This window comes from Suricata suricatta, chromosome 12 (genome assembly GCF_006229205.1).
Source record: "Suricata suricatta isolate VVHF042 chromosome 12, meerkat_22Aug2017_6uvM2_HiC, whole genome shotgun sequence".
In the NCBI taxonomy this organism is placed as follows: domain Eukaryota; kingdom Metazoa; phylum Chordata; class Mammalia; order Carnivora; family Herpestidae; genus Suricata; species Suricata suricatta.
The window spans coordinates 102,310,077-102,330,181 of NC_043711.1; the positions used below are offsets into that span (position 1 = coordinate 102,310,077).

At 51.3% G+C, this 20,105-nt stretch overlaps 1 protein-coding gene and 1 pseudogene across 1 annotated transcript in view; both read left to right on the forward strand.

Moving 5' to 3' along the window:
- The window catches only part of LOC115274576, a 3,506-nt pseudogene extending 1,757 nt beyond the window's left edge, over positions 1-1,749 (forward strand).
- Positions 1-20,105, forward strand: part of LOC115275096 (neuroendocrine secretory protein 55-like) — a 51,958-nt gene that overhangs the window by 14,375 nt on the left and 17,478 nt on the right. The window lies entirely within an intron of this gene.

Here is a 20,105-nt window from a genome sequence, read left to right on the forward strand (position 1 = left end):
GCCCGGGCCGCCCGGGCCGCTTCCGCCTCCCGGGCCACCCCTGCCGCCCCTGCGTCTGGAGCCCGACCCAAGCTCCGCTTCCTTAGACCCCCCAGCCCCGAGATCCAGGCTGCCGATCCGCCTACTCCGCAGCCTACTCGCGCATTTGCCTGGCGGGGCAGGTCTGGCCGCGGCCGCGACGACGACGAGAGGTCGGTCAGCAGCGACAGCAGCGATGACTCCGACGATGGGACCTCCGGATGCCGCCGCTGGCTGCAGCCCCGGCGAAATCGCCGCCGCCGAAAGCCCCAGCGCAACTTGCTCCGCAACTTCCTCATGCAGGCCTTCGGGGGCTGCTTCGGCCGATCCGAGAGCCCCCAGCCCAAAGCCGAGCCCGGCCCCAAGGTCAAGAAGGTTCCTCTGGCGGAGAAGCGCAGACAGATGCGCAAGGAAACCCTGGAGAAGCGCGCCCAGAAGCGCGCAGAGAAGAAACGCAGCCAGCTCATCGACAAGCAACTCCAGGAAGAAAAGATGGGGTACATGTGCACGCACCGCCTGCTGCTTCTAGGTAACGCGGCAGACTCTGCCCGTGGGGAGCAGGGCTGCGGGGGGCCCCGGGAAGGGGTGGCGGAGCTGCCCGGTGGGGCTCGGGGCCTGACGGCGGGCGGCGGGGATCCGGGCCACGGCGGGAAGAGACTGCTAGAAAGTTCCGGTGAGGGGCCCGAACTTTGCCCTGGGAGCGGGAGGGGGTCTCGGTCGGGCTTGGGTGGTGGAAGTATGTGCCCTCCAGGGAGAAAAGTGGTGCCGAGCAACCCTGAGGGTCGTTTCCGGCTGGACAAGCCAGCGCCAGCGACCGTAAGAAGCACCCGAGTCCTGGGGTGGGGGCCGGCAGGAAGGCGGGGGCTTCAGGTGAGCCCGGAACTGCCGGGGAGGGGCTCCGGGGTTCCCCAGGCTGAGCCGGTTTGGGGCCGCGGTGGGCTAGGGTCGTTGGGGAAGGTGGGCCCCCGCCTCGCCTGGCACCGCTGCTTGGACTCAGACAGCTTGTCGTTGGTGTGTGTTGGTGTCCATATTGTGTCCGCCTGTGCATGATGTGCTCAAGTGTCCCCCACTTCCCACCCCTGGCATCCCCCAAATTACCCGCCGACTGTGTACTCGTACCGGGGAACGGGCTGTCTTGTGATTTGCGCCATGGCGCGGGCAAAACTTTCCGTGTGTGCACACTCTGGTGGTACCTGTGCGCTGGCGCTCTGCAGCGGGCGGCGCGGAAAATGCGGAGGAGAAGGTGGTGGGGACGTCGCGGGGGATGTGCTGGGCCACCGGCACGGGGGGAGGGGGCCACTCTCGCCGGCCTCCATAACTGTTTTTCTGTGTGTCTTTCTCTCTTTTTTCCCTTTGCGCTAAGCGTTTCCTCACTTCTCATTCGTTCGCCAAACCCTCCCGCCTTTACGGTTGAAAAACCAGACACTCAGGTATCTGGGGCGTCGGGATACACGCATTAAGTTTGATATTCTGCACACACTCCGCTCACCTGTGGGGGGATGGAGGGAGGAGGTGGGGGGAACACTTCATCTGCTAAAGGCAGGTCCGGATCCAAACCCAACGCGGGGCTGGTGCCAAGAGGGTGGGCGTGGCTGTGTTTAAAAAATACGAAATCATTTTTCCTCCTAGGGAAGAGCCGGAGGTAAGCCAACCACTTACGCTTTTACAAAGCACAGTAGGAGGGGCTTGGTTCAAAAAGAGTATTATGCAGTTGGGAGTGGAATGCTGTCTTGTCTCTGAAATGCAATTAAAATAAAAATAATTTTTAAAATGCTCCGAGTGTATTTTAAGTATGTGGATGAAGTGTGGTAAAACTGTGACTATGACTTGTGAAATATGTAAATGTGAATCTTTTCAAGCAGCCTTAGCTGGGGGCAAAGAGGATCAAAGGTAAGATCCTCTGCAAATGGACTTGGGACACGGAGAAATAGAAAAGGTCTCGTGTTCTTAAGCGCATGGGGTATGTCTGGCGACCCTCCGCCCCCCCCCCCTCCGTCGGTTCATCCTTGCCGCCTACCGGTGCCATCTTGCCTCTCTAGGACCCTCCCCCGCCCTCCGTACCTCCCTTGCCCCTCCCCTGCCCCGGCCCCCCCTCCCTCCAGCCTCACCTCAGCTCCCATCTGAGACATGGGCTTGCCATGATCACCAGAGCAGCAGCAGTTAGCTGCGGTCTGCGTGTGGGGCTTGAATGACAGTTTCCCCAGTGAAGCTCCACACTCTAAATTTCCTTATTTTATTCTCCAAGACCTTTCAAGGGATCTGAAGATCACCGTCTCCAAAGCTGTGCTCCATTTGTTTGTTAAATGTTGTCTAACGTCCAATGGCTTTTATTAATGACATCATGCACGTGACTGCTTTCGTGACACATGTGCCTTTCACACATCACAGTGCTACATGCAATGGTGATTTTAGTTCCGGCCACCCAGGGAAACCATGATGTCATCATTCCCCCAAACACCTATAGGAGGGAGCAGGTTTAAATGTGGGCTGTCCCGACTCGGCTAAAGCCACAGAGCCCTTAAATGACAAGGCTCCGTATTTCTGCCTGGCTTTGCCATCACTGTCTCCTTTCAGTATTCCAAGCATCGCCCTGAGAAGCTGGCCTCTGGTGAGGAGGGGACCCAAGTGGGTACAGACAGGAAGCCAGGTGACCGTGTGCACCTGCCGCCTGGTTGGCAGTGTCCCTTCCACGCTGGGGCCTCAGTTTGCCTTGTTTGTGAAATGAAGTTTTCCCAGCAGTCTCCATGAAAGGCTCATTTGCTCCCTGTCTGGAATCCCCTATTCTGGGGGGTGGGGGTGGGGGTGGAAATCCCAGTCCAATGGAACCAGGACTGTCGGCTTCAGCCACAGATTATGTAAATGCCAGTCCTGGAGCAAACCGTCCGTGTCTGGGGCCAAATCTTAAGAACATTAGAAGTTTACCTTGCTTACCCTTATTTTGTATCCAGGGTGAAAAATTCACATTAATGAAAAGAAATTGGCTGGGGTCATACTGCAGTTGCCTCTCGGAGTCACTGGCCCGGAAGCCCTGACCTCAGGCTACCTCAGACATGACCCTGAACTAGGGCAGCCGGTGTCACCTGCTGTTTGTCCAACCAGGCTCATTTCCCACCAGGCACCATTCGGCCAAAGTGAGGAGAGAGGTGGCCCATCTGGGTCTGAGTCGCTGACTGAGGAGCGGGGAGGGAGGATGAGGACTGACCTACATTTAGGACAAGAGTTCGTACTAGCAGTCAGATCCCCACATCCTAACCGAAAACAGGACGCCCCGATAGTCCTGCTACTGAAAATGCAGGTCCAAAGGCCATCTTTTGATATGGTTCCTAATTTGTGACGTGCTTGACAATGTGTGTGTGTGTGTGTGTGTGTGTGTGTACCACTTCCAATTTTACTGCCCAGTTTAGCCACATTATAGGGAACTTTTTAGAGGAGGTAGGTAGATAATCAATAACATGACTCAAATTCTAGAATATGTAAGAGAGGAAGCTTCGTTCTTAGTTAACAGTGTTCAATAATAGACTATTTCCCATGTTTTTGGAAATCCAACTTGGGTATGAGTCCCCATTTTTTAAGAATGGAAGGGCCTTGGATTAGAATTTTTTAGCATCTGCTACATTTATTAAAGTATGCAGGCAAATGCTATATGTAACAGTGCTGTCCTGCCATGGCACTTTATGTATACAGTGAATCTCAAGTAATTGTATGATCATTTATTTTTGGCCCCGGGTGCAGCAAGGGACCATTGCACCCGCCCCCCCTCCTCCAGTACAGCCAGGTTTCTGTACCCAGAATGCCTCTCCTGAGCTCTTTGGTGCCGTGGGAAGGGCACAGCTTTCCAGGCCACCAAACTTTTAGAATTAAGAGACACTTCTATGATTTTCCCTGTCTCCCACCAGTATTCCATGCTTCTAAGAGGCCAAAATTCTTCCTTGCCTTTCAAAATCCAATTTCCCATAGATTTCTCTCAAAAAAGAAAAAAGTTTTCTTTACAGGTAGGTTCATTTTTATAATTCGTCCACGTCATGTGTATCATGGGAAACTGGAATCAGGCAAAGAAAAGTGGGGGTCCTGGGCCTTTTGCTTGCATACCCCCACCCCGACTTCAGGTATTAGTAATCAGTAATAGTAATGACCACTCATCATGATACCACATTCTTACTGTATTTTTAAAACGCCTTTCATCATCTAAGTCACATTTGCCCTTTGAAACAGCCTTACGTAATAAAAATGTGATAGGACCCCATTTCATAGGCAAATAAACCAAAAGCTCAGAGATTAAATGTCAGGGACTTTTGCTCAAAGATTGCAAGGTAAGTGAAGGAATCAAAAGCTTCTAAGTCAGAGAAGACAGTGCATAACCAAAAGCTGTGGTCACAGGCAGTAACGCACTCTGGGAATGCAAAGCATGATTGTGAGCGTGCCCTGTGCTCTTCAAATCCCTTGTCAAATGACAGGTGCCTAGTAGGTCTGCTTTCTGAAGTACGGCCAACCCTGACAGATCCTGCTTATAAAAGTCCACGGAGTGTATGTGAAACGTGAGACCCCCCATTTCTGAGATACCGCTCATCGCTCAGGCCGTATTTGCTTCAACTCATCCACCAGCACCGCAGTCTTTGTTTGTCACACTTTTTTTTTCTGTTTTAACTGCAGGTTTTCTTTAGAATCTTGTTGAAATCCTCTGTAGTTTCCTTCAGTGGGGTCTAAAGCTTCCCTTCTTACTCAGAGTTCCAATAATAATAATAATAATAATAATAATAATAATAATAAGGGTACTTCTATGCATAGCTCCCCTACATTTTTAGTGTTAGAGTAAAAGACTTTAAAATCATCTTAGCCTGGATCTAATAACCCTCTTAAAGTAACTCTTGTTTTACATTCCTGGTGATTTTTTTTTTTTTTACGTAGTCCTTTTAGTTGGGCTATTTCCTACTTAGCAAGAGTCAGTGCGTAGTCTTAGAATGATCACTTTTGACTTTCATGTAGGAATGCTGGTATTAAACAACAAAAAAAATACATACACATGTATTTTTTTTTTAAGAGAAGGTAGCCTAATTGCCTAGATTTTAAATTTCTCATCCGGTCCTGCCTCTACTTCTTATCAGAGTCCGTTTTCCCAGTTTTTCCACCAAAGAAAACTGACCCTCACCCCCAGCATAACCTTGGCGCTCCAACGCCTCTACCAAAAGTAACTTTCAGGAGGCACAGAAATAGCCATCCACTCAACAGCAGTAAAGTTGGTTTCTACACCTAGTTTCTATTTCACTTGGCAAAGGGGTTCTTTCCAAACCCACCTTGTGCCTCCTGGGGTTCCTGGTGGAATGTGAAATTAGCATGCCTGTTTGTCCATTTCAAAATCCCCTTTCTTAGGAAGATTAGCCATTTTCAAAATAGGAAGGACAGGGCCAATTGATAGGACAGGGTCGCCCCCTAGCCCCCTACCAAGGGAAACCCTCGAGCCCTGGTCAGTCTCATTAACCCTCTCCAGCCCTGGTGGCCCGGCAGTAGCAAGAACTCTTGGGACTGTGGCCCTGCTGCACTGTCCTTCAACAAATGTCATCGAGTTACACTGGAAAGGGGCTTTGTCCCATCGAGTTCCTATTCTGGCCTGGGGTCGCCTCGGGCACGAGATCCTGACCTCCTCAGGGAAGGAGGAGACTCAGCCTGAGTCTCTCTTTGGAGAGATTCTCCTACTGGAGAATTAGCAGCCTTTCCGAAAGGGAAGAGGACAGGCGGGGGGGCCCCCAGATCCGAACCACCGTGGGGGGAGGCCAGGGAGCCTCTGAATGAGGGAGGACAGGGCCACTTCCAGAAGAATCAGAGGAAGAGATGTTTTTCCTGAATTCTTCTAACGAGAGGACCAGATGCGACCAGTGAAGTTTCCCTCTAGAAAGTCTCAACCCAGTGCCACACGGAAGTGCCCAGTAAATGGTAGCCATTGTGTTTAGAAATTTGCTTCTCTTAGACTTTTCTCTCCCTGCTCCAGGTAAGAGTTGGGGTGGGGGGTGGGGGGCTTTGTTTTCCACGTTCCCCACGAGACTGTGAACCTGTGAGTTCTAAAAGTACTGGGCACCCATTCTTTCTGTCTCTACCTTTCAGAGTACACTCCTTGGCCACATTTTATAAATAAAGGTCAACTCAAGCAGGAGACAAATGACATCTTGCCAAATTTATGATTGTGTGAAGTCACTCTCAGGTGAGTGACATGCCCGGGAGAAGATGAGGAGAGAATTTTTTTTTTTTTTACTTGTCCTGAAAAAGTTTACCTTCCCCCCTCCCCCCTCCCCCCTCCCCCCCCCCACCTCCTTCTCCTTGTATTATTTATATCCTCCTCTCTGTAAACCAGCTCCGGACTGTGGACCTGAGCATAGATTGTTCGATGTTTACCACACATGCACACAAAAAAGATTGTTTTTAGTTTTCCTTCCTGACAGCCGGAAGATGAAGCAGACCAGCCAGCGAGGACTGAGGAGGAGACTTCCCGCAATGAGGTAAGAACCACAAGAAAAAGCAAATGTTTGTTAATTATTGTTTTATTGTCGATCATCACATGCTCCATTGACACAGAGGATGCTCTCTGGTCCCCGATGCCCAATCCCCTGCAAGTTAGAATTCCAGCTGGACCCCAGCAGAGAGCGGGGGCTGCGACCCAGGCAGAATGTTCAGGAACTGATCTGTGACAGCGCAGTGGAGACGAAGAGAGAGTGCACCTCTCACGTACTCCTGTCGAGGGAAGATCCCAAATTGCGTGGTAGAGTAATTTGCTGAACCCCAGGAGAATTCAGGAGCCTCTGACTCGTGGGGCTCTGCCCACAGATCATTAGATCTTCCTAAATGCTTCTAATGATTCAATTTGGGGCGAGGAATGGGTGTCAAGGTAAAAATTGTTACTGATCCCTAATTTATTATGAGTCAGTCGGGGTTTCCGACGTCGTCACACACCTCTGGTGTGCAGGGCAGAGCCGGGACCAGATGCACTGAGGACGAGACGGGAAGTCTGCCATGGCCGCTCCCTAGGGAGTGCCACGGTCCAGCCCCATGTCGCCAGGAGGCCACAGGTGCATCTCACAGAGAGGTCCAGGCTTGATTTTCTTGCCTCCCTCAGTCAACAGACCTGGCTGCCCCTTCCTCGTTCCATTTTGAACAATCTTCCCTTTCAAGCCTGATGGATAGCGCGTAGATGACTATGAGATTTTTTTTTTTTTTTTACAAGGGACCAGGATTCAGGTAAGTTTGCAGGATTTTTGCCAAGAAGGAATAACGCTTATGTTGATGCCCCAAAACTAATGCCAGGGGGTAGGAGGGAGGCCGAGAAGGCCTATTTCTCTGGCTTTGGTCCAATTGAAAAAAGGGAAATAAAACCCCCACCTGTCCAGAGTAGATGGTGCTACTCAGGAAGGATGCGGGTATTTGGATTCCCGGGCACGGGAACACGTTGTTCTCACCAGGTGCCCTCTTCCTGTCTGTGGTCACTCCTAAGTGTCCGAAGGACTTGAGCAAAAGCCTGTGAGGTCCTCGTTTATAAAAAGTCAAGCCTTATTTGTCATCAGGCCTGTGAGCTTTTTAGCCTTCTTGGGCTTCTCGGATCTTAGAAAGTGTCCATCTTAATTCCTTACAGCCGCTGTCTACGTGGGTTTGTTAGGCCTACAAGGTGCTTAATTAACTTGTTAATAAAATCATACGCATCATTCAGGGGTCTTTCTGTCCACTGCCCCCCCAGGGATGAAATTTTTAATGAGTGACTTCAGCAGGGCCCAGAGATGGTGAAGGTGAGTTGATATTTCAGGTGGCCACTAGATGGTGAGGCGACATAAGGCAGAAGAAAGGTGTCCCATCTCTGATTGAATGAGAGGAGAAGGGACCAGGCTGCGAGGATAGGGGAGGGTCCTGATCTGCTTTCACACCCGCCCCACGCGGGACAAAAGCCGCATCCACTCGGCCCCGAAGCTTCGGTCAAACTGGCCTTTTGTTTTTAAGCTGTGACCTCTCCCTGTTGGCTGTGCACAGGGGTTTTGGAGCACTTTAGGGGCCGTGTCACCATAGGGTCCTCATGGTAGTGGTATTGATATAGTATCACGGAGGTTGCCTGCTGGAGGGACCAGAGGATGCGCAGCGTCATCCCTGCCTACTGAATACCCATCTTTTCTCTCTCTCTCTCTCTCTCTCTCTCTCTCACACACACACACACACACACACACACACACGCGTGCACACACACCAGCCCCCCTAACCCCACCACATACAGACACACTGTGACCAGAACTGTCTCCAGCCATCGCCAGGGCGCCCTGGGGGACGGTGCCACCTCCCCGCGGATAACAGACTGCCCCCGCATTCTCAGTCTCCAATTCTGGGGAAGACAGAGTTCACACAGATCATAACCCAAACACCTTAGAAAGAGAAGATACTTTCAGAGGAAAGGTTGTTGGCCTCAGTTACCAACAACCAGTTCAAAATATTTACTACAATGGTGGCGAGCCTGCATTCTTGGGTGGCAGTCATTTCTAAAGGTCTCAGAAAAGAAGGTGACCCAGATGACCCCACATGGAACAGGAAAGGGAATTATTCCAGGGAAGAAATTAATGAATTGGCCTAAGACGCTGATTAACTAAGTCAGTCCCATAGCTAATCAATGGGCCAGGATAAATCAAGGCTTAAATAGATTTTAACCCTTCCCGGATCTCTCCTAGCCCTTAGAGGTCCTGTTAGGGGCTTTGTCGCAGGCTGGGGGTCTCTCTGTCTGGTGTCTTATAGTAAATCGGTTCCCTCTGCGGTGTAGACAGGGACGCCAGGGTAATCGGGGCTGGTACGCAAATGGTGGTCAATACATTCACGCTGCGAGGACTGGGCCCCGCTTTGTGTGCACCCCCCGGAACATTAACGGGGTCTCACGTTGGGAATGGGCGCGCGCGCACACACACACACACACACACACACACACACACACGAGAATATAGACTCAGCCGGGTCACCACAGTTCCCGAGTCCACAGGGGGCCTGCCCAGTGCACGGAGGTGACCCATAACCTTTAGCAACTGGTATTTCAAGGCAGAAAGTTACCTTTGCAGGCCTTTGGGGGACAGTGGAAGAAACACCTCTGAATGACTCCCTGAAGAAGGTAAAATATGATCTCTTAGAAGTAAAACCTGTGCCAATAGAAGTAATAATCCAAGGACGTTTCCTGGTGGAAAGAGCTTGTGCTTGGTCTTCGACACGAGGCCCAGCGCCCCCTGGTCCCCGCGGCAGGACCACAGTGTCTCTTGTAATGATCAAAACCAGACTAAATTACAATTTTATTTTTAAACAGTCGCCCGACACCCCCCTCCCCGGCCACCGCGCACCCAAACAGCCCCTCCCCCAGGTCCGGTCTCCTCATAGACTTTTAGATGTTACAGACTCATCAGAAAATTAATTTTTCTTAAGCAAAGGTTTTTTGGGGTTTTTTTTCTTTTTTCTTAGAGTATCTGGAATTTGTGGTCTTTAAGTTAAGTCCAGAAGGAAAAACAAAAAGAATAACTATTCTCCCCTTACCGACGTCTATGTTCATTGAAACGCTTTTGCCTTTATTATAAGGATTACTTTTGGGTGAGGGGTAGAAAGTGGTTGGTGGTTTGATAAATTGTATATTGGACTTGCAAATTTAAAAATATCCTTTTTTACATGTTTCGAGTTTAGCTAAGTGAATGCCCCCGAACTAACACATCCTTATTACAGAATCCTCGAAATTACCCAAGGCGTGTTTTTTGACTGTTGATTTTGACATTTTGCCAGGGACCAAGTACAATATCTTTCCAAGGAAATGCTTAGAAGGCTCCGGGCAGAACCCAAAAACAAATGCCAGACATTAGGGGAAAATTTTTTAAAGTTGGATTGGCCAGAAAACGAATAGCTATTTATAATTAAACATTCGTGTGATTTCACTTCTTCCTTTCGAGCTGCTAAAAGGGAAGCACATTATGTCATTTTGTTTCACAGACCAGTGGCCAGGCAGGTTTTAAGATGGACGCCGGTAGGAAGGTTTCCCCTTTCCAAGTGGGAGTTTTTGAACTTTTCCTGACGGGACCCAGTCATTCTGGATCACTCGTAGAGAGTCATTTATCGTGGGGTGGGTGACCTGACGATGGTGATTCTTCTGTGCACATTGCTCTGATGGGGGAGGGGGTCTGGCCCGGTGGGGGAGGGGTGGCCAGGAGATCCTCAGCTTTTCTGGAGGCCCCAGGAGAGTGGAAAGAGAGCACTGGCTTAGGGGTTAGGGGTTCTCGTTCCTGGGACCTTGGTTGCTTCTGGCGCCCTATTCCAGGATTCCATGAATTTGCCAAGTGACACCCAGAAAAGGGCAAAGTTCGATTCTTGAAAATGTTGACAAGGCTTCATTTGAGGATGATTTTGCCTCGTAGTCCGGAGGCCCTGCCACGGTCAAAGGGGGACTCAAATGCGATGGTGGTCCAAGGGCAAGCCGGCGGTATCTCCGTGTTCGTTTTATGTATAACGAGGTAATGACGCAAGGTAGGGAGGGGGGCGAGGCTCGAGAAGGGGATTCTGGGTAGAGAACTGCAGAACCCTTGCAGACGCCTTAACCTGCCACCTAACTAGGCAGGGGGCGGAGGGCTCTCTTCTCTTTTTCCTTCAGGCCCTAAAACCTTGATGCCCCCAGAGAGGGGTCTGACTGCAGAAGTGAAGGCAGGCTCAGAACCGGGAGATGGTCTTTCTTCCTGCAGGAGGAAGGGGCTAATCCTGTCCCCCCAGGGCTTTGCCCAGCCCAGAAAGGGGAGCAGAAATCAACCTCCTAGGGACATTCTCTGATTGCTTTCTTGCTTTCCTTTGATTTCTCCTGTCTTTTGAGATTTCTTAAAAAATGAGATTCTTATTTTAGGGGCATTTCTGAGCAGCCAAGGGCTTGTTTTTAGGGAAAAAGGTGAGAACCCCCAGTGTTTGGGGCTGGGAAGTAGAAACAGTAAAATAAAGCAAAGCTGTTCAGAGCTGGCTGGCAGATGGCGCTCGGCTTTTACAATTGGAAGCCTGGCTTTTCAAAACTCCCCTTGCGCTCCGCCTCCTGTGTGCCTCTCCGACCCCCTTCCCTGGTCCTCTTCCCCAGGGCCCCAGCCCCGACCCCCAGGGCCTAGGGAATCGTTGAAAAGACTTTACAGTTGAACAGTCGCTATCTGAGGACAAATTCCTGTCACTTTTAACTAGTGGCTCTGGAGACCCTAGCCAGTGCAGGAAAAAACACCATCGCAGTGACCTCCAAAGTCCTAGCCCCCGCGTGTGCCCTGGTTCTGGGCACTGGGCAGACTGCTTTATCTTCTGGGTCCCAGCTTTCCTCATCTGAAAATGAGAGGTGTGTCCCCCTCACATTAAGACTTTATTTCTCTTGTAAAAAGTTTCACCAGAACAGGTATGCTGCCCACATCCCCGAAGTGCCATTTCCAAAATGGCAGATGGTACAGAAAAGTTTAGGTGTCCTTCGGTGAATAATTAATAATGTCTGGCTGCCCATTGCTGGCGGGTCTTTGCAGAAAGCAGAGGGGAGTGGTGCTCTACCCCAGACAAGGGCTAGAGAAGAGATTCGGAGGTGGGCAGAAGTCTCTTTTCTACCAGAGAAACCCAAGGATCCTTCCTGGAGGAGTTCACATTTGGGAACTCTTCCAAGAGAAGATACTGGCTGAGGATGAATGCCTGTTGTTTTTTCACCTTCAGCCCCTTTCTGCTCCTCAGGCTCACAAACCACAGGCACGGAGGGCATTCTTGTTGACTAAGAGTCTTTCTTGCCCACCTGGCGGCGGGACCCCATCTACTCCCTTCTTCCGGCCAAGCTTACAGAAAGGAGAACCGGGCCCTGACAGCATCTGGGGCCAGGTTTCTTGGTCCCCCTTTTTCCCCCCCCCCCCCCCCCGCCCCGCCTTCCCTGCACTGGCTGTGAAATCACTCGGTCACCCATCTGAGCCGGGCCGCAGGAGCTCCTCCCACGAGGGCTCACAGAGTCCTGTAACGGGAATTCATCCCTTCCCGACAAAACGTATCCTCTCTCCACATGCCTAGATACTTCCCCTCACTCTTTTATAGTTGAAAAGTCGAAGGAACCGAATAAAATGTATTAATTTCAGGCATAAGCTTCCCCCACCCTGCTATTAAAATTCTTCTAAGTTAACAAACTTTATTCTAACATTCCTGTCTTAGGCCCGTAATCTTCTGTGGCTTCTTTACAGCCTTCCTTGCTGTTTCTTCCCCCAACACCTCCCAACTTCTGGCCCTGAACCTGGGCCAAGGCGAGTGACCACGGCAACCCCCAGGGGTGTTACTGAGGCTGGCGGGGGTCCTGGGGAGCAGGCCAGGTGGGCTGCCCCTGTTGGAACACCTTTTCTGGGCCGTTAGAACTCCTCTCCCACCAGAGGTCAGCAGAGAGCTCAGAATGGCTAATGCAGGAAGTGGGATCATTTAGAATTCTCTAGATGGAATGTAGGAAGCCCAAACGCAAAAAAGCCCCATCTTTCAGGGAGATCGGAGGTCGGGGTCTCGTTTGGTCCTGGGTTGCTAGGGTGATCAGTCTTAACACCAGTGCCGCCATTTCTGTGCTTCAGTCTGTGTGTTTGGTGGGCTTCTTTGCCAGTGTCTGCAGCCCCCCCACCAATACCCACACAGACACCCCTTTTCCTTGAGGGGACCTTGCCCTCTAGAGCTCAGGGCCTCCCACATGTGACCACGCTGCCCTCAGGACTGGAATCCGCACCCCATACTTTCCCTGGCCCCTTTCCCTTTTCCTTCCAGAGGGCTGTATGGACTGTAAAAATGACATTATAATATGACAGGAAATCCCCCGACCCCGCCCGTATCCTGCCGTGATTCTGCTTTATCCTTATCTCCTGCTCTTCAGCCAGATGTATGGATATTTCTAGAGTTTAACCACAGTTTACAGACCATTCTGTGTCCCCCCCCCCCACCCCACCCCTGGCAGACAGACAGACGCACACACAATTTCCTCAGTTGTTTTCCCACGTTCTCCATTGTGCCTTCCACATCTTCTGCTTGCCTAGTCCTTTCACTGGGGTGGGAGAAGGGGAAACGGAATCTGAATTCCCTACCTTTGTGTCAGCTTCCCTGAACTTGTAAAATCCCACAATGCTTGTGAACTACCCAGAAGTTAAAGACCCACCTCCCCCTTCGCCTGTTCTCTATGGGTGAAAGAGCAAGAGAAAAAAGAAGATCCAAAAGGAAGTTAAGGGTTAAATACAGAGATTCAATGGGCGAAGAAAAGGCTCAGTTTAGCTCCGAGCTGTAGACAGGGTCCCTGCCCTCTGGGAACTTCCAGTCGAGAAGGGCGGAGAGGGGAGGATCTGGTTACAGGTCAGGGCAGAGCCAGAGGGCAGCGGGGTGGAAGGCTGCCAGCCTCCCGCGCTGCCACAGCGGAGGACACCCGAGGGCCTGACTCAGAGCAGGAGTGGGAGGCATCGTCCTGCCCCGTCCCTCTTCGCCCCGGGCTCCCACTGAGGGGGGGGGGCTTCGGCAGGGGTGGGTGCGCACTCATGCGCCAGGGACAGTGGCTCTGACCCTGAGCTCCGACCATCACCTCCAGCGGGCCCTTCCCTCCTCCCCAGTGTCCTCTCCCTGTTCTACTGCGATTGTCCAGTTTTTGGATTCTTTCTTTCTTTTCTTCTGAAATGAGTAATAAGCCCCTTCTAGCGCAACCTGATTTTCCAAGCCTTTTTTTCACATGCCTACCCCACCCGGTTGGTTTGGCCTTAAGAAATCTGGCGCACAGGGGATCGTTTTGTCCCCCAAAAATCCAGTCTCCATGAGTTCTTTGATTCGATACTTACTCAAAGCGAAACAAAGCAAATCATAAGTTAAAAGCAAACGCCCTGTACATTACATGTATGTCTCGGATGTTGCGGAAATCCTTAGAAGTTTACAGGTTGCTGTCCTGGAGAACTCGGCTCCAGCCAGATCAAGTATAGGCATTGTTTTCTTTTTTTTCTTTTTCCTTCCTTCCTCCCTTCCTTCCTTTTTTCCCCGCCCCCCGCCCCCCCTTTTGGAAAAACAAGTTTTATTCTCTTGGGTATGTTCATTAGAGAGGGGAGACATTCTATTCAGTGAGGAAGAATGGGGGGAGAAGGGGGGAGCTGGGTTGTGATGGAGAGACACAAAATTGATGGCTCTCTGCTGGGGGGGGCTCTAACAAGGAACAACCGAATTTCAGCTTCCTGAAGTCAGTGGGGGAATATTCCGTCAGCTGCCTCTCTGTCCTGAGCTTTATTTTTTAACTCAAGTGAAAAGAAAAAAAAAAAAAAAAGAATCAAAGTCTTATCCTAATGTGTTGTGGTGAGACCCCGGTCTCTCTTTGCCTTTTTTTTCCTTCTTTCTTTCTTTCTTTCTTTTTTTTTTTTTTTTTTAAAGCACAGCCGAAGGCATTTGCTGGGTTGACCACACGAGGTTGCTCTCAAGGGTTCGCTTCTCCCCACCAGGAAAAGTTCACACTCTTCCCAAGTGCCAAGAGTTAGAAATGTGTTACTAATTGATTTGACTTAAATTTGTATTGCTTCGAGACTTAGTAAATGGTTGATTAGGGCCCGGTGGGGGAGGGAAGGGGACAATGGCTGTTCTAATGGCCGAGAAAAGGGACTCGCTACAAACATGTTTATAAAATGGGCCATCTATGACATTCAGGAATTGCTGGGGGGAGAAGGGGGTCTGGTTGTTCTTCACAAAAGGAGAAAGGTGCCCAGGAAGTGCTTAGTGGGAACTGACCACAAAGTGACGTGCCTGGCCCAGGAAAATCATGCTTCCAAATGAAAACAGTTGTCACAAATTAATTTTTCAAATTCTTGACTATTGGCAGATCTGAGGATTACCTCATAGGCAGATTGTGTCCAACTTGGCAAAGAACATGGAATGTTGCCTGGTTCATGGTGCATATGTACCCATTTTCCCTCGCTGATAAGTTACTTCCTAATTTGAGGGTTCAATTGGATGTCGAATCAGCTCTGTTTCCTTTTTTGCCTTTCTAGTAGCTTCTCTTAGCTTGCAGTAGCCATTGGTGTGTCTGCCAAGCCTCTCAGAAGGATGAAATCCTTGCTGGGTCGGTGAGTTTGCCTTAATTTGGGCATTTTCATTCATTCATTCATTCAGTTGTTCAATATACATGTATTGAGTGCCTAATGTGTGCCCTACCCCATGGGGAAGACAAAGGTACAAGACTTGCGGCTCCTTTGGTGGTCTTAGAATCAGAAGAGACCCAGGAAGTCTCTGCTGAGGCATTCAGTAGGGCACGGATAGAGCAGGTAGGAGCATATGGAAAGACTGTCTAAAAAACAGGCTTCAGAAACCTCCAAGCTGGTTGAGCAAACCTCAGCGCTCAGGTAAAATGATTGTGCCCCGATAACTAAACCGTAGGGAACCTTCAAGGCCTGCTTGGATCAAAACAAACAAGAGAGTCTCCATGTTGGATAGGTACCACCCCTGGGATGTCCATGCCAGGCTGGGGCTGAAACTTCATACTCTGGCAGGGGTGGAGCCTCCTGTGGTGGGTCACAGCGCAGCCCGTGGGTGACTGGGCAGCCCCCCTGGTTCTAAAACAAGGCCTTCCTCCGTGGGCGTAACCAGGGGGCGGCTGGCGTGCTGGGGGCGCGGGCAGGATTGCTTTCTCAAGGGCTGCAGGGCCTGGCCCGGGGCTAGTCAGCCCCTCTCTCTTTTCTGCTCTGTCTGGAACCAAGTCGTGCCTTGGATTTCTAGGACTGAAATCTTCTAGGGCTGAAAACTCTCTTAGGGGATGGGCCCAAAGTCTTCTACCCAACCTTAGAACCCTCTTTGGGAGTCTTTTCTGAGAGCAGGATGGGAAAGTGCTCATAGCTTGCTGCCACAGGTCCTGATGGGCGGTGGAGTGCTTTCATCTTGGCTTCAGGCTGCCCTTTGTGTTAGCTCCAGACCTCCATCTTAGATCCAGGCCTGCATTTTATCTCCAGGCCTCCATCTTAGACCCTGAGCTGTCCTCCATCTTAGATCAGGCCTCCATCTTGGCTCCCGGCCTCCATCTTAGACCTTGAGCTGCCCTCCATCTTAGATCTAGGCCTCCATCTTACAGCCTGAGCTTTGTGCCTCTTCCTCCTGTTCTCTGATGCAGATGGAGATACTCTGTGTTCAGATAGTATAGTTCCCAGTCATTGTGGAAGGAAAATGTACCTAGAATTCCAGAATGAATTTCCAGCTCGCCTCTAACAAATACCTTTATCTATTCATTATCCTTCGAATAGTGTCTCCCCCATAGGCTTGCTGCTATGCTCACCACATATCTTTATATAAAAAATTCTTTTATACGTGTGCATCTACAGATGGAGATGCTTTACTATAGACCTAAGACCAGGGAAACACTGTAGTGTAGACCCCCAGGCTGAAGGAGCTCCCGGATGGTGGACTGGATTTGTTCCATGCATGAATTTCAGGTTTACAGAGTTAAGTTTCAGTGCCCCACCCCCCGCCCCTCTTTGTTTGCACCTGGGGGGCACACTGAGCCAGCAACATGCCCAGAAACTCGTTTTCAGGACAGAAACCCAAGCTTGTCTGCCAGCTCAGGAAAACCAGTCGCCCAAGCCCTTTGAAAGCATCCTTTATTACAAGTGGCTGCTTCCATAAATGAATTAGTTCTGTGACATTACTTCCCACCGCCGGCCCATGCCGCTCTGCTAATCCCGACCGAGCTGTCGGGATACTTGCAAAGCGGCGGCGTCTGTCCCAGGAGAACTGATTGAAAGGGAGGAGGACGCCAGGCCTGGAGGCTTGCAGGGATCCTGTGGTCCCGTAGCTGGGACCTGGGTCCCCTTTCAAAGAGACCTGAGTCAGGGATGGGTACCTGCGTTTTGCATTCTGGGCGCCCTGAGATGAACCTGTGACAAATGTGAGACATGGAGATTTGACCCCCAGGCCCCCTTACCTCCCTGCTGGTGGCTGTGTTCGGTTCAGTTAATCCCATTAGCTGGCAAAGGCTTACAGGGCTACCTTAAGGGAAATTTGCATTTTAATAAAGAGCTCTATGAGGCCCAGAAAGCAGAGAGCCACATTTTTAATGGGGGAGCCCTTAAAAGTCGAATTCTAGCTGGAGGCATTGGGGAAGGTTCGGGGAGGGGGGCTCTTGGACAGCTGGCTGCCCTCCTCATGCCTTGTCCCGTTGGTACCCCATTCTTCCCAGCTAGAACTCCGGATGCAGCGGATTCACTGAATTAGCTTTTTCCCTTGCGACCCTCTAGGACTCGAGGGTCCCTCCCCCACCGCGAGTTCTCCAAGCAGTACCGCGACCTCACTGGCTTCCGCTAGGCGGTGAGCGGGCGGCTGCGGGGGAGGCAGGGCGCATCTGAATGGCAGTCAGGTCCAGAACGAAGCCTTCAGGTGCGTGACTCATCCCAGCTCTGATCGATTAGAACAAGCCCATGTTTTCCCCTAGCGTCCACAGCGGTGACACACACAATAGTCAGGAAGTGAAAGGCCCGAGTGCTGCGTGGTTGTTTTTCCTCTCTTTAAAAAAGAAGGGGGGAAAAAATATCGGGGGTGGTGGGAAGAGGAGCCAAAGAGGCAGGAGGCCAGGCCGGCAGAGAATCCAGCTGCCAAAAGCGCCTTGTTGCTGAGATGGGACCCCAACAGCCCCCCCCCCCAGGGTCCTGCGTTACAGCCTCAGGAAAAACCCGTGCTCAGCGACATGACACTCGGGCTGATTTCACACCTTCACTTCCAGTTACTCCGAGATGCATTAACCACCAATTGAGGGAGGCCTGGATTGCCGTTTTGACTTGGCAGATAGCATACCCTCCTAGAAACCCGGAAGCCTGCCAGTTAAGCTCCCCAGTGTAACTGAAAAGGGGCCCTTCCAAGATGTGTGATCTTTTAGGAAAAGGAAATTAAGCTAATTTTGAAAGCTCCTGACATACGAGTTGCCTTAAAATGGAAGTCGTTGAAGGCTAGGATGAATATTATGATTTTCTCACATGATATGCATTTGAACAAATGTCATGGATCCCAGAGACGGAGCTCAAAGCTACCCAGGGCCCTGGGTTCTCTCTTCCGGCTTCTTTTCCCTTTTATTCTGCTCTTGTTCGTTTTCCCTTCTTTCCTCTCTTTTGTTTTCTCACACGCTGACGTGTGCCATGCCTGAAATGGCTCTTTTCGGAAAGTTCTGCGATGGCCAGCCGGCTCCGAGTGACATTCTCACAAAATGACGTGAGACGCCATTGCCAGGACTTTAGACAGAGCTCTGAGCACTGCAGGGTCCGTGACAGGCAAGGAGTGTCACCCAGCGGCTCCATAGCCCTCAGCAGGGAGGGGGAGGGCATTTAATTATGCGTGTAAGTTACAGCTTTATTTCAAACACAAACAGGCAGGCCGAGGACAGTATTAAATACGCAGTCACGCGTTCCCTGTGAGCGTGAAAGGCATTTGGATTTTATCTTCCCAGATCCAGAACCTATTGCTTTCCTTCCAAACAGCTTCCTCCTGCCCCTTAGATAAGTCAACAGGGAGAATCGGCCTCCAATGCGGCTGGATGGTGCACCCTGACAACGACCAGTAATTAGGGAGCCATGTGGATAGGAGCCCAGAGGTAGCTGCTGCCACCAGTCCTGCCGGTTAAGATGGCTTCGCCGGCACCTTGCTGCAGAGAGAGGCCGCTCCAAACATCGCCCCCCCCCCCCCCCCAGGTTAGGATTCTGCTTCAAACTCCGCTTCCAGCTAAAATTTCCATCCCCAAACGGCCTGATTTCAGGCAGAGAAAGGACCACTTTAGCAAACGAGAGAAGAGAAATGAGGGGGTCATTTCAATGCGGCAAAAATCAGCCATGCCATTTTCCCTGACAGCACTTTAATTATGATGAAAGAACGAGATGGTTTTTGGTTTTTACAGAGGAGGCTGGTGGCGGGGGAAGGGAAGGGGCCTCGGAAGAGATGCCGGCTGCAGAGCTTGTCACCCGGTGATGGATACTGGGGGGGGGCAGTGCCCCCCCGCCGGCCCCGGGGCCCTTCCCTAGCCCCTCGGTCACGCCTTGCTGTGAAGCATGAATAGGAAGGGCCCAGGGGACAGACCCCAGCCAGCCTCTCCCTTCCCCTCCATGGGATGAGCTGTGACTTTCACCCCAAGGAGCAGTCCAGCCTGTCTCCTCACCGGCTTTGAAAGCCGTGGAGGGGTTTTGAGGAGGCAGGCACATGCCCCATTGTGGAAAATACTGTTCTTTAAAGTCAGGTGTGTGACTCGAAGGGTCCAGCCAGGGCCTTGGGGCTGCAGGAAAGGCCGGGTACCGATGCTCTCTGTTGGGCAGAGAGGCTGCATTTTGAAGTGGGGACACTTAGCAAAGCAGATGTTGATGGGGCTGCGTTTGGCTCAGGCAAGAATCAGGGAAGGAGCCCCTTTTCCCCCTTCCACCCTCCTGAGCTTGTCTGTAATCCCGGCCCTGACCTTAGGCACTGAGCCCATAGGGACCCCCCCGCAGGGGGTTGCTACAGCCCCTGAAGGTGGCCCTGGGATTCCAGTCTGGCAGCATTTAGAGAGAAACCAGAGTGAATAGGAGACTGTCTCTCAGCTGCAAACAGCCTCGGCTCCTGTGAATGCGGGTGTTAGCAAGAGAGGGCAGAATGCATCCAGGTTAGCTGCGGGGTCCCCGCGGATAAAGGGAGCAGAGGAAAGAGAAGCCAGGCCCGGAAGGTGCAGGATTTCCTGCCACCTTTCCCCTCCCACTTTTAGGGCTCCTCCGTTCCCTGCAGCCAGCTTCCTGAGCCTCCGGCACAGGATCGCACAGAGCAGGAGCGATGGTTTGAACCTGCTCACCGCAGCTGCTTTTGTGTCACTGAATTACACCATGTCTCTGTTCAAAGAGATGTCGCCGCCCAGGGCGCCCTCGGCCTTGAACTAAACACTGATGGGCATTATTTCCCTCCCAGGAGGCGCCCCTCTGCGGCGACACCCCCCCAACAACGTGTGATTTTTCCGGGGCTCCTTATCCCCCTACTAAATCGGCACGCTGCTGGAGACACTTCCAATGTAGACGATTATTAACGGGCAGCAGATAATGAAACAGCGCAGACTTAGGGCTTTGTGGTAGATGAATTATGGACATTTACGA